The sequence below is a fragment of the Mesoplodon densirostris genome, chromosome 8 (assembly GCF_025265405.1).
Source record: "Mesoplodon densirostris isolate mMesDen1 chromosome 8, mMesDen1 primary haplotype, whole genome shotgun sequence".
NCBI classification, from domain to species: Eukaryota; Metazoa; Chordata; class Mammalia; order Artiodactyla; family Ziphiidae; genus Mesoplodon; species Mesoplodon densirostris.
Window position 1 is genome coordinate 38,035,404 of NC_082668.1, and position 15,512 is coordinate 38,050,915.

The following is a 15,512-nucleotide window of genomic DNA, read 5'->3' on the forward strand; positions in this document are numbered from 1 at the left end:
TTTATAATGACCTGATAAGATTTCCCTGCCCATAATTCCCTATTATTGCACCTGATTGTCTCCTTCATGATTTGTAATTTGTAATAACACCCAGCAATTACAGGAATGGATGAATGAAGAATGAATAAATGAAGATATGTATTAGTATATGCACACACACACAGACACACACACACAGTGTGCTTATTTCCTCATTATCATTTACTTTGTTCACTAGATTATAAGCCCCACAGCTGAAGGGCCATGTTTGTTTTATTTTCACCAAAATATCTCCAGAGACAATAGAAGACTTCAATGAATATTTGTGGAATAAATACATGAATAAAAATTTTCCCAGACTGAAACCATGAAAATAATCAAAACGGACAAAATGTTCGAGAAGAGTAAAAAATTGTGGATGATCAAAAGTCCTCCTAAAGAACATCCCAAAGAGCTGACTACCCATAGGTCAAGCGTTGTGCTACAGACATGTTACCAAAAAAGGACCATCACTACTTGGCGTTGATGACATGAAGGGAACCTCTGTTCTCCCTCAAAATATCTCATGATGTCACCCTGAGAGAATCACTGTCCTCAACATCATGTTGGTCAGATCAGGGTGGTAACAATTATTAAATGATCACAAGAAAAGTAATTAAATTGGGAGCAAAATCTCAACTCTTAAAGAGTGTCAACATAAATCATAAAGTAACTCTAGGGTTTTTCTTGCTGTTTATCCAAAATGACTAGTGAATTTGAGGGGAAATATAACTTTCACTGTAAAGTAAAGATATTATTATTTTGTTTTGTTTTTCCTGACTGCTAAAAAGTATAATACCATCTCCGACCCTCTAATGTGCTCAAATACTAATACCAATACTCCTACCCTCTACTAGCATGGAGTATCAGTAAATCATATAAAGAGAAATGGGTCATCTCTATGATGTTAATATAGTTTGATAACACCTCATAGTCTGAGAGGTAGCTATAAATAGTATCTTACCAGGGACACTTGACACTGTGAAATAAGAACATTCACTATGTAGAGGGACTAACTTTTGCACCATTTCAAATAAGAAGCCTTTATGAGTAGGTCAGTAACTCAACCACTGCATTCATGTGGATTGTCACGATGACTATAAAGGCCATGCTTCTAAGCAGATCATGAGAAGGATTATGCTTAAGGGATACTTTGAATAAGAACAGAGCGTGTGTCTCATGAATCTACTTTCTGAATTGCATACAACTACTTCAGTGAAAACCAAGCAATACTCTTCTGAGGGAAGCTGTCTCACACTTCCCAAAGGCACTCTCCTGGCTACTCCATCTATGGGCTTATTCAGGAAACCCTCACGTTTCCCTGGACACTGAGGCAACCCTTAGAAATAGGTTGTATCAAGAACACAAAATCCAAGGTTTCTCCAACTCATACTTTCTAAGAAGATGCAATTTGGTGTCAATGTTTTAGGGCATAACATGAAGCAGGTTTTCTCTTGAACGGTTAAGGCCTGACAAGTGCCTCTTCTTAGCCCTGGCACCTTGTTCCTATATATGTTTGCTAGTTTAGCTGCACAAAGAAACACATTTAGGAGAAGAAAAAAAAAGATAAATAGATTTTGCCAGGTTGGCTCTGAACCTATCTTTCACACCACTGTGAAGTGCGCTGCCAGAACGTACGATATGTAGTTAGAAGCAGCAGATGGAAAAGCATTTTTGAGGGGCTTTTTGATGGTTCTGAATCTATGCAGCATTTACACACCAAAGCATGCTTGTTCATCTGTTATATATTTAGGGATATTTAAACTGTGAACATTTGTCTTCCTTAAAGACTACAAAAGTATCTGGAGACTGACTGACTTACTAAATAGACGTAGTAAATTGATCAATAATTAGTTTGACATCCCTTACTCCCCTGCCCCCTCATTCTCATCCAACTCCTGGCCCCCATTCTGTATTGCCTGGCAATAACCTTATGTGGGGCCGCGAGCATCCTATGTAGTTGACAAATGTCACAGCACCAAAAGAAATGTACCCTCCGTGTGTGTGTGTGTGTGTGTGTGTGTGTGTGTGTGTGTGTAGATCGAGAAAGAGAGGGAAGCACTTTTAAGAATACCTATTGAAAATGTGTGGCCATGGGATGATATTTAATGTTGTCCTCTAATTCAGCAAAAGGCAGAAGTTTCCACAGTCGGGGACTTTATGCTTAGAACTTTCTTCTACTGTTTCTAAACATGATAGAGAAGATGAATGTCACCAAAACAATATAGGCTTGAATGAGTTGTGTGTTATTCCTTTATTCCCCAATTGCACGTGTCCTCCCCAAAGGAGACCAAAGAAAATAAATCAAAATCTTTGAAATTTAACTCTGGTGCTATGGACTGAATATTTGCTGTCGCTCCAAAATCCATATGTTGAAGCCCTAATCCCCAAAGTGATGATATTTGGAGGTAAAACCTTTCAAAGGTAATTAGGTTTAGGTGAAGTCATGAGGATGCAGTCTCATGATGAGATTAGTGCCCTTATAAGAGGAGACCAGAGTGTTTGCTCCCCCTCCCCTCTCTGTGTAAGGATGCAACAAGGAGGCTGTCTGCAAATCAGGAAGAGGGGCTTCACCAGACAACAAATCTGCTAGAGCCTTGATCTCCCCAGTCTCCAGTACTGTGAGAAAGCCACCCAGTCTATGGTATTTGTTACAGCAGCCTGAGCTAAGACACCTGAGATAAATTGATAGCCACTTTGCAGAACTAGGACCCAAATGGATGCTAAATCCATAGTATTTAAATTAAATAAACAGTATTCTCTGAATCGGCCATCTGTGTTTATTATATACCCTGCCACCCATTCCTACTTTGGGTGCCCAGCCTGGCAATTTCAGAGGAAGAAGTTATGGCAAGAACAGGTAAGCAGCTATTTATGGCCAACAAAGGCACTGTTGAAACATGGTATCTGCTAGGAAGATAGAATTATTGACTAGATTTTTCTGTGAATTCTTAAGGCCTAAGATTATTTAAAAACTTCCCAAAGCTAGCCTCAGCTCTTCATCAGACATCACACTATTAAGTGCTATGGGGGATGTGAAAGAAAAAAAAGAAGGCAGGCAGAACTGAGAAAACATGCAAACACAAATTTAATGAAATGTTCGCAAATCAAACCACAACTTTTTTCTAGTGGAAAAAATTTATATCAGTTTTTGACCTTCAAAGCAAAGTTTATTTTCTCACTACTTTAGTCATCATTTGGGTTACAATAATTAATATTCAGAGAGAAACAATAAATTTAAAAAATCAATTATTTGAAACCCAAGGATCTCCCGTGTTTTACTTGCTGTGTGTCAGAAGGCTGGGAACACTAACCATCTACCTCACAGCCTAGACTCTAAACTCCCTAAATTGATTAACATATGCAAAATACTGAGCTCAACATGAGTCCCAGAAGAGGCAATCAATAGGTATCAGTCTCCATCCCCTTTACAGGGTTATTTTGAGGAATCATAAGCAAATATTGCATGGCACATATTAGGGGCTTAATAAATGTTAATCTCCTTCTTTCTGCCCTTTCCCTTGACTTAAACAAAAACAAAAGCCATGGCATTTTAAAATATGAAACTCTGATAAATTTGAAAGAACATTCTGTGGACCCAAGAATGAAAAAAAAATGATATCTTCTAACTAAAAATAATGTTTGTGAAACTGATTTGCATTTCAAATTTTGGCAGTACACCTATGAAGGGTGTCTCTGGCTCAGAATTCTGGCAAGAGGTGATGAGGACTTGAACTAAGGTGGTGGCAGGAGATTGGAGACAAATGGTTATAAGAGGCGGGATAGCAGAATTGTCAGGACTTGAGTGCTGTCGACAGACAACCTGATTCCATCTCGGCACCAACCCTTACTAACTGTGCAATTCAAGGACTTGTCTAACTTTCCCATCTATGAAATAAAGAAGAAAATAATCCCGACTTCACTGATGGATGTGAGGATTAAATGAGACAATACATGTAAAACATGGCTCCTGATGTGTTTATGCAATAAATTATGGCCATTATTAATAGATGTCATTTATTGTTATGTGCACATTCACAATTAAAAGTATGTGCTCTATTATTTTGTCCTCAATTGGTCCCTGATTATATTAAGAACCTTGACTGATGTTGAGCATCTTTTCATGTATTCAGGGAAATGCAAATCAAAACCACAATGAGATATCACCTCACCCCTGTCAGAATGGCAACAAATCAAAGACAACAGATAACAAGTGTTGGTGAGGATATGGAAAAAAGAACCCTTGTGTTGGTGGGAATGTAAATTGGTACAATCACATGGAAAACAGTCTGAAGTTTCCTCAAAAAGTTAAAAATAGAACTACCATATGACCCAGCAATATCCACTTCTGGATATATAGCCAAAGGAAATGAAAACAGGATATCAAAGAGATATTGGCACTTCTATGTTCGTTGCAACATTATTCACAATAGCCAAGACATGGAACAATGTAAGTGTCCATCAACAGCTGAATGGATAAAGAAGATGTGGCATATATACAATGGAATACTACCCAGTATTCCAGTATAAAAAATAATGAAATCTTGCCATTTGCAACAACACGGATGGACCTAGAGGGTATTACACTAAGTGAAATAAGTCAAAGAAAGAAAATTACCATACGATTTCACATATATGTGGAATCTGAAAAACAAACAAATGAACAAACAAAAGAGAAATAAACTCATAGATACAGAAAACAAACTGGTAGTTTCCAGAGGAGGAGGTTACTGGGTGGGAGAGCTAAATAGGTGAAGGGAATTAAGAGGTATAAATTTCCAGCTATATAATAAATAAATCACAGAGTATAATGTACAGTATAGGGAACATATTCATAATATTGTAGTAACTTTGGTGACAGATGGTAACTAGACTTATAGTGATCATTTCAAAACATATGTAAATATCAAATCACTATTATGTACACCTGAAACTAATATGATATTGTATGTCAATTATATTTGAATAAAAAGAAAAAATCTTTCACTGAAAAAGAAAATCTCCCCCCATGTGGAGATGAGACTTTATTCTGTGAAAAAAAGAATACAAATCAAAATCGCTAATACAGTAGTCATAACAGAATGTCAACTTGGGACTTGAAAATCTGGCACTTGGTTTTTGAGTCCTGTTTCAACAAACAACACAGAATTCTGGTGTCCCAGGTATTGGCCAGAAAGCTCAGACTTGAACTGAGTGCTGTTCAATTCCTGCTGATATTCAGTTGGAAAAATACATTTGAGAAACAAAGTCTAAAATGGAGTGTGCCCACCTATTCCCCACAGTACCCTAAATATTAGTCTCTGATTCATGATAAAAGCAGTGACCCAGGCTAGTTATCCTTCTATTGAAATATTTGGCTACATTTATCTTTTAATTCAGAGTCAGTAAGAGACTCATTTATATGAAAAATATTTTTTAATACTAGGAAAACTAGAGACATTACCCATTAAGCTATTTAATTATCTCTCTATATGACTCTACATAAAAATTTCTCCTAGATATTCATCTTATGAAAAGTCATTCCTAAAGAAATAATATTTGTGGATTATTTTCTGTTTTTAATCAATACTACATTGTTTGGTTGTGGCTTCCAGGGATCTCATGATTAAATTTTGTGTTCACTGTAATATGATTTCTAATAAAAGTTAATAAAATTGGTGGAATTGTTTCCCACCTTCTTCCACTATTCTTTACCCATAATTATGGAAAGATGTAGCTAAAGGACTTGGTAAGGAATTGGTAGATAACAGCGGGTCATCAGACAGTTAGTTGAATTTCAGTATTTTTCATTCTGGTCTATAGGTTTGCTTTATATCCTGATGACATCAAATAGATTTTATCTCTGATAATTTACTAAAGATTTTTGTATTATATTTTAAGTGAGTTTAATCCATACTTTTCTTAGTTTTTTTCTTTTTTCTTATATCTTTTATTGGTCTTATTTTCTAATGATGGGATTTCTGATATCAGAATTTCCAGAATTTCTTATAGTTGGGAAACTTTTTATTTTCTTTTATTCTATAAAAGATATTAAATGAATTAAGGATTTTCTGTCAAGTTTTTTGAAAGACGTTCTCCATGAAACTCTGTGAGCCTAGTAACTTTTACAAAGGGAAATTTCTTTGATAATTTTTTAGTATCCACTATGGTTACTAACATATTCAGGTTTTGTTGTAATTTTTAATAACATTTACAAGTTAAATTCATGAGTATTATCAATTTACTGTTTGCTATTATCTAATTTGTTACTTTGTTTTTATTTTTTTAGTAATTCCTTTTCCAGCTTTCATTTCCTGCTTTTTTCCAACTTCTCCAGGTAGGATCATTTAATTTGTTTTTCTCTCCCTTTGGTTTCTTGCTTAATGATGTTTCCTTTGGTTTCTGCTGTAACTAGCTTGAAATTACTAATATTAAGAAAAAAATTTTTATGCAAATAAGGTAAAGTCAGAACTCAGCACATAGTCAGTATTTAAGTATGCAATTTATAGTAGAGCTAAATTTTATTAAGCCCTTTCTATTTACTATATGATTTTCTAGTTGCTTTATATATATTCACTATATACTCTATAAAACCACTTGATAAGGCAGCTACAATTATTTTATTCCCATCCTCATAATGTTACACGTTTAAGTGGCAAAGCCACGATTTGAATTAAAGAAGTCTGACCTCAAAGTCTGTGCTCTTAATAATCATGTTACACTATCTCCCATATGATGAAGATTTCAATTTTCCAATTTGGCAATAATTTTTTACACAAATGTCCCTGGCAAACATAAATACATGCTCACTTTCATATACTCAATACAACCAAAAAAAAATATTTTTACTACACATGACAATCAGTTTAACAAATGGTCATTCTTTTCTCAGGAAGTCCCTGTTTTGGTAGCTGTGGTAAATTGTTGAGTCCCCTTTCCATTGAAAAGATTAATTTCAGCATTTTCCCTCAAAGGCTAGCTAAAACCAGAAACTACCACAATTCTAACTACTATATTGCTTCAAAACGAAGGCAGTCATTTAATATAAAATAAGATTTGACCTGAATCTTGACCCTTCATTGGACTGAAACCAAACCTCAGCTTTTCCAAAGGTTTGAGAATGAACTTTGGGTTGGCTTCCTCTCCTTTGTTTTTATACACCTCTTCACTCTGGGTTTATCCAGGCTGAAAAACTGAAAGACCAAAATACCAGAGGGAAGATGCCTTCCAGACCCAGGAGAATCAAGAATGTTGAAAATCTAAGAAGAAAATCTGCTGTTTTCTTTTTTTAATGTTTTCTAATGGTGTTCCTAAATCACCATTGTTTTTTGTTTTGTTTTGTTTTTTAATAATTGGGTAAACTTTTTTTTTTTTTTTTTTTTTTTTTTTTGCCGTACCCGGGCCTCTCACTGCTGTGGCCTCTCCCATTGCGGAGCACAGGCTCCGGACGCGCAGGCTCAGCGGCCATGGCTCACAGGCCCAGCTGCTCCACGGCATGTCAGATCTTCCCAGACCGGGGCACGAACCCGTGTCCCCTGCATCGGCAGGCGGACTCTCAACCACTGCGCCACCAGGGAAGCCCAATAATTGGGTAAACTTTAAGTGAAGCTTTTTGAATCACTATTGCTTAAATAGAAAATCAGATGTTTATTTGCCGAATAAAATATAAGGTTATTTTATTACAACAAAAATAAAATTCTGGACTATCTCACTAACAAACTTATAGTAGAGTGATTAAAGCAGGGTCCTTCCAAACATTACAAGCTCTGTGACCTGGGAAAGACACTTACCCCTTCTATCCATCTATGATGAGATCAATAATGGTACATACAACTAGGGTTGACATGAGTTTTCTATAAGTTGATGCTTGTAAAACATCATCATCATTATCTTCATAGCAGCAGCAAACACTTACATAGTTCTTACTGTGTGATAGGTTATATTCTATGCGTTTTATGTGTATTAGTTTGTCTATAACAATACTATGAGACAGCTACTGTTGTCATTAGTTTAAGAGGAGCAAATTGGGGAAGACTGATTAAATAAAGTGCTCAGACTCATTGTTTATAAGTGATAGAGGGGATTCAAAACAGGCAATCTGAATCCCAAGATGCTTTTAACCATCACACTGCACCATGCTTTCAGAAACAATCATTCTTAAGTTTTTTTAAAATAATACATAAATAACTCCTCAAATTAAATAAAATATCAAATCAAGTTAAATATATTCAACACAAACAATACATGGACAAGTGTTTGCATATTTTATTTAGCCGAAATTAAAATGTATAGTCCTAAAAGAATTTAGGCAAGTCACCTGTACAGATGCACATAGATATGCATATATCCATACTTCCAGAGGTTTCTATAAAAACAAAATAACTAATCAATTTTATGTTCTTCATTAAACTTATTGAGATAATTGTAGATTCACCTACTAGATTCACCTACAGTTGTAATAAACAACACAGAGAGATCCCATGTACCCTTTACTCAGTTTCACCCAAAGGTAGCATTTTGCAAAACTACGGTGCAGATCACAACCAGAATATCGAGATAGATATATATTATATAATATATATGTAATATATTTAAGATACAGAAGGTTTCCAAGGATCTGTCATGTTGCCCTTTTACAGACACATTTACTCCCCTCCTGTCTCCTGCCCCTTCTTAACTTCAAACCACTAATCTGTTCTTTCTTCTAAATTTGTCATATGCAAATATCCATATTTCCCAATGTTTCCACAAATATAAAACAGCTAACTGATTTTATGGTATTCTCAATTTTCTTTGTGTCTGTTACATCCTTAGAGTTGCTTACTGAATTTCCTTGAGTCTAGCGATGAGAGTGGGCACAAGTGTGAATAATGAGAAAAGCAGCAGCATAAGAAAACATACACAAGAGGGGCTCTTTCTTGTTTCTCTGCACACCAATCTTCTTCCGATATTTAACGCCTGGTTTCAACAACAGCTTTGTGATTTATAAGAGTGAAGCACTTTTTTAAAAGATTCATTTTCCAAGAACTTACATCAAAAAACTTTCATTGTAATAACACCATATATCTGCTAGTTTACATTGTCTTTCATGAATGAAGAAAGCATTACCTGAAAATGTCGAAAAGAAGTTCATCTATCCATAATGAAAGGACCCTAGATTACTAAAGACTTTGCACAGAAGGATCAAGATTTCATAGAGAGTATGACCAACACATCCACACACAATGCACAGAAAACAGCAGAAGTTAACAGTTTATTTGTGGAATCTGGAGCCATACCTGACAAAGTGCTTTATAATAAATACTGTTACTGTTACTTGCAGTGGTATTTTACTCTCATTTCTGGTACTTGTTTAATAAGCTTGCACTACACTTACGATAGAAAATAATACTTTTAAACAGAATTATGATGAACTTATTTTCCTTGTTCTGTGCCACAGGGGCTGTTCTTCTGGAGAAGGAAATATACAAATGTATAGTATCTTGTATATGGTGTGTGTACGTGTACATCCCAACTTCTCTGCATATTATATTCTGAAAAACTAGTGCACAAATATTTACTAGGAAAGAGAGATTATTTTATTTATTATTGCTTAAATCAGAATTAATCTTGATTTTATGAATAAGCCAGTAAAAATTAATTATCTTGCATATAGTGCTGATCAAAAGTTGCCTCGTACACTTTGTAAAATATTACTTCTCAAAGAATTTAATGGGTTACAATTTTATTGGCATTGCATAAATTAGATTACAAATAAGGTGTAGTTTTGGAATTAGCACAAAAAAAACTTGACAAGAAAATGCAATCACTCTGAATTTGTTTATATTTAATAATAAACTATCCTCATATTTTCCTAGTCTTCATTCCTGTTTCAACAACTCAAGTTTGCACTTTGTTTTTCCTTAATCTCTTTTTTCTAGAAGCTAAATCTAGATTTGGCTTTATGCTTTGAACTAAGTTGGTGAGTAGTTAAAAAAGTAAATAATAGCATTTTTTCTTTTCTATCTCCCCTCCTCTATATTAATCCTTTTAAATATCTTTGCCCTTTGGAGAGATAGCTGTAATACGTACAAAACTATTCCTAATATGATCTAATCAACTGATTCTCAGAGTTCCCATTAGGGATGAATATTGCCAATGGCTAATGGGATATAGTAAAAAATAAAAAAAAAAAAAAACTGAGAGTCGTGAACAAATATGAGATTTCTCTAGACGTACCCATGCCCAAAGATCTTTGGAAACCCCAAACAAGCTACTTATCAGGAAAGCACAAATGCCCCAAGTAGTAGCACACAATTTCATTATTCTGAATATTCTACTGATAACCAATATCCTGCAGCCAGTCCGTTCATACATAGTTCCTCCCACCTTTGGCAAAAGCATTTGCAACATCTGTACAGCATTAAAGGGTATGGTAAATGCTTCCTCTTCTCTTCAAAGGCAGTTTTGTTTTGTTTTGTTTTTTAGGCCTAGGTAATATGAAGGCAGCCATTTGAAATGTATACAGCAGATTCTTTGTTCAAATCTGGAAGTTGGCACATGGCAAATTTGCTGATTTGTTAGCTCCCTCTTTTTCACCTTGATATTTTGATCATGGTATTTGTAGGCTCACGGGAAGAAAAGTCATCTTTCTTTTATCTAAGTTCTAGTTGCTAGCAAGTAGATGATCGGCAACTCAAGTCTCAGTAACTTAATAGGCACATTTGATTAAAGTTCATTTAAGCCTTTCCCGATAAGTTCTCTGTGAAATGAAGCAAACAGGAGAGCATCCATCTGCTTGGGCTGACTTACCACCAGTCTCAGCAAATAGAGGTGAAATGCTCATTAAGATTATCAAATACAATTTTAATGCCGGCTTAGAACTTGGTAGCCATTCAGAGAAAAAGAAACGCAAAGATTTATAAAGTTTACAATCCTGGAAAATTGCACATTTGTTCAACCTTACTACCCCTCCAAACTAATTTTTTTTCAGAGGTGCCAATGGTCAGACTGCAAAGTGGGTATAGTGTAAAAATCAAACGTGCTTGCTTCAGAATCAAGCGTAAACAATGCTAAACTGCTCAAGGTGATCTAATGGCCCACCTTTATCCCTCCAATGAAACCCCTCTTGGTTCCTGGGATCCCTGAGTCATCATCCTGAGTCTGTGTGTTGTTCTGTAGCAACACATCAGCTCCCGGTGTTCTGTCCAGAGGTAACTCAAAGTTCTGTTAAAGCTAACTTAGGAAACATGTAGAATATAAAGGAAGTTTCTGGGAGTGTGCGTGCATGCATGCATATATGTGTATGTGTGTGTGCATGCATGCGTGCATGTGTGTGTGTGCTGGCATCCATTAAAACATATCTACTCATTCAAAAGTGCCCCCCGTTGTAAGGGGAATATGCAGGCGAATTCCCATATTTCTGTTTACTTGTTTAACTAACTATTAAGTGACATAATACTTGTCTGTAATGTAGCTATGTGTACTATGAATGACATAATTATCATAATTCTCAGTTTTACAAGCCCTCTGACTGAGAGCATTTTTTTTTCCTTTGTGAAAATTAAACAGTTACATCGCTACATGCTCTATTGGGATGACTGACAATTGATGAAAACATTCAAAGCTCTCACAAATAATTTTAATTTCCATCCAAAATAAAAATGTGTTAACTCCTCATGCCTATAACAAAAATATTTTCATAATGATACTGTTTACACAGATTTAATCATTTGTGTCACTGGGGTACAGCAAAAACAGCAATGTGACCTGCTGAGACTTAGCACCAGATTGCGATTTACAATCAAGGCAGCAAGAGTCACTGAAGTGCATAGCTCTCGCCCCAATTACTAATTAATCAGACCCAAAGAGGTCTCCATAAAAGGCACTACAGTCAGCTGTGCATCCCATAAATTTACAGGGTTCCTCTATTTTTTTAAGGCGGAAAGGTGACCCAAGGAGGTTGATTGTTACCTTGTACCTGTCTTGTACACAAGCTCATCGAATCCATTCCACTGGGGGCTTACTTGTCTTTTCACCACTCCCTTTTTAAATGCTCTGAATACAAAATTTCATACCATGGCAGTATCCCAGCATCATTAAAATGTCAGTATGTTGGTTTCTGTATAAAAACAAGTGACTGGCTTGCTTTTTTGAGTTTCCGTATCTGTACAAGTCTTTTTTTTTTCTTCTGCAGCTATAGAAAATGAAGGGGTATAATAGGTAAATGTATTTTAAAAGTTTGTTGGGAATTATGGAGAATAGCAATCAGTGTAATTCAGTTCAGTCCAACTTCTACCCAATTTCATCAAATGAAAAATGCATTTGATCCCCTTCACATGGCGATCAGATAATAGAAGCCTCGCAAGCTACCCTGCTTTGACAAAAAGATCCCAATTGAGTAGTCTAAAAGAAAACATGCATTGCTAACTTGTTTATTTTAACCATCTTTAAAATAATGAGTTGGATTCTCATTTTTCTTCCTTTCCTGGATGCCTCCTCTACTAAGAGCATTCCCTTTGAAGTAAATGGCAACCCTGGACACAAAGGAGATCTGCCAGGGGAAGAGGCAAAATGAAAATCAGACTCCTGATTTCAGATTCTTGTGTACAGCCTGGCCAAATGAAACTTAAAATGATTCAAGTCATGTTCCATTAACCACGCATGCTCCTATACAGGCCGCCCTAACACACAGCATCAGACCTAAAGGAAGGAATACCCGTGGCCTCATATGTGTGCAAGAAGAGCTATCAACTGCAGAAATGGAAACTATTTTATTGGAGACATTGATTTCTCAGGCTGTCCCTCTTGCTTGTAAAGGATTTCTGGAAACTGCCATGAAACAGGGTGTCATAAAGTAGATCGTGCTTTGCAGAGAAAAGGAGTGATGATTGGAGTTTTGCATTCTTAACCAAGAGTCACATCACACAAATCATAGTTGTGACAAAAAATAGGCTTTAAAGGGTAAACAGAACAGCCACAATAACTATAAGAATTTTAAAAAGTTTACTTAGCCTTCAGGTCTTCAATGCACATTGCACACGGATTAGACAGATGAGGGATTGCTAGGTTTTTAGTCCTCCTCTGCCATTAAGAGGCTGTGTGACCTGGCATAAGACCCCTCATCTCTCTCTTTCCCTATAAACTAAACACACTAAACTACCTGATCGCTGAGGTTCTTGATGGTTCTGATCCATTTCACATCCACAAGGAGACATATATATTAAAAAATTACAATCTACAGTATGTATCAATTTACTATTTAATACCTAGTAATGGTGTTTATTTTCTCTTTTCTTTTTAATAGGTGTTTATTTTCTTAGCAAGTAGAGGAGATATGCATAATCCAGATCACTTACAAAGCAGCCAAAGCAGTCTGAGTCGATGTTTTTGTTTTTGTTTTCATCTTGCAGACTTTCTCTAGAGTAAATGGATATGGGTGATGGGGATGGTGGTGGTATTTCAACAAAAATTCCTATTGTACATATTAAGGATTTGCCATATGCTGAGCACTGTGTTAAGTGCCTTCTGTGCATTCTTACTGTACCCTCACAACTCCATAAAGCTTTTATTGTCACCCCCAATTTGAAGTGAGGAAATTGAGACATGGGTATATCTAGAGTTAGCAGAACAACAGTCCAATCCAGACCAAGCAGTATTTGCCAGAAAAGAGTAAGGGTAAATAAGCAATTCCTGTGTGACCTTTCTGATCACAGGTTCTCTTAAATATGTAAGTGCCATTACGCACTTGAGATTTTTTTTTGTTTTATGTTTTTTGGTTACCTATTTTATTTTTTTAACTTTATATTTTATATTGGAGTATAGTTGATTAACAATGTTGTGATAGTTTCAGATGTACAGCAAAGTGATTCAGTTATACATATACATGTATTTATTCTTTTTCAAATTCTTTTCCCATTTAGGTTGTTACATAAGCACTTGAGGTTATTATACACTTAGCTGGCAACTCATTTACAAAATGACCATATCATTACAACTGTTTCTGAGGAGTTTAGGTCTTGCTTCAGAAACTGCTAAACAGCAGGGCCAGCTACCTAGTGTGCCAGGACCCTGTGCAAGAGGAAAATGCAGCTCAGACACATGGGAGGTCAGCCTTCTCTTCCCACCTGCCCACTGCCCAACCCACAGCAGACGGGAGACCTCTAAGGAATTGTAATCCCTATGCTAGAAGGTGCTGGGTGCCTAGATTAGGGGCGTGAAAGAGGTTTCCTTTGGGTGTCCTGCCAAACAGGCCATGGTGCTGCCAGCTCATAACTGGAAAGCCAACATACTGTTGGGCATGTGCCTGACCTTACTCTTCCCTGTGTCAGGAGCCCTTGGGCAGAGGACAGAGGCAGAATGCAGGTTCCTCCATCCTTCTCCCAGCCCATGGAACCCATAGCCATCCCTGCACAGGGGGCAACGAGGGGTAAGAGGTCAAGGTGTGGGGTTGAGGAGCCAGCGAGTACAGTCAGGGCCTCGGGCACCAGGGGCAGAGGGAACATGCAGCTGAGAACTGGCTGGGGATGGGAGAAGAAGGGGAGTGGAAGGGGAGTGGGGAACTGGTCCACACCAGAACATAGCCTCCAAGCCCCCAGCACATGCTCCATTGTCCTGCTAACTTTTATGAAACACAAATTCCAAGATGAAAGTATTAAGAATTTCAACGTGTCAACCACAGAGCATAAACTCCAAGGCTGGACCCTTCTGAGCATGGGCCCTGTGCTAGTGCATTGGTCACAGGTCCCAAGACCTCCCTCCCTACCCCCACCCCTGCTAAATAGAGGTTCAAAACTATGCATTAGGCTGCATGTGGATGAGTGAAGTTGGAAGTGCCAAAGAAGGAAATTGACTTAATTTGCATTAAACATACAATTTAATGACTTCTATGGAGCAACTTGACCCTGAACTGTGTTTCCCACTTATCACTAGTCCCTCTCCTCTTCATCAACCTTCTATAGCTTCCTTGTAGCTTCCCCACTGAGATAAGGTCACAGGACAGGACAGTTACTCCCCAGAAATGCCATTTTGTGTGTTTCCTTAGTAAAATTTATCTTAGGGGAATCTTTCTCCAAGGCATCCATATTTAATTTGGGAATGCCAGATGCAACAAATCTGAGATTTTATAAGATTGAAACTGAAGAATATCTTTAGTCATCAAATATAACAATCGTGTTTTCCTATAATTTAGAAAACCCACCTTTCTCTGAAAAAGTACATGCAAATATTAGAACTTCTATAATATGTAAAGTATATTTTAGTGGTAGGTTTTAAAGTCGTATTCACCACCATAAACCATAATAGATTGGTTTACCATATTTCCGTTTCCTTTCTTTCTCAAACTTGAAGGGAGCATTTGGTTCTGTTTCTTACTATTTCTTCTGTGCAGAGTAGAAAACCTGCCCGACATTTCTTTCTATTCCAGTGATTCATGATGATGATACTTCAAATGTATAAAGTGTGTGACAGTCAATTAAGTGTATTTACATTAATTCTGTGAGCTGGTTGGATTAAATCTTACTGTGTCTAGCTTATAA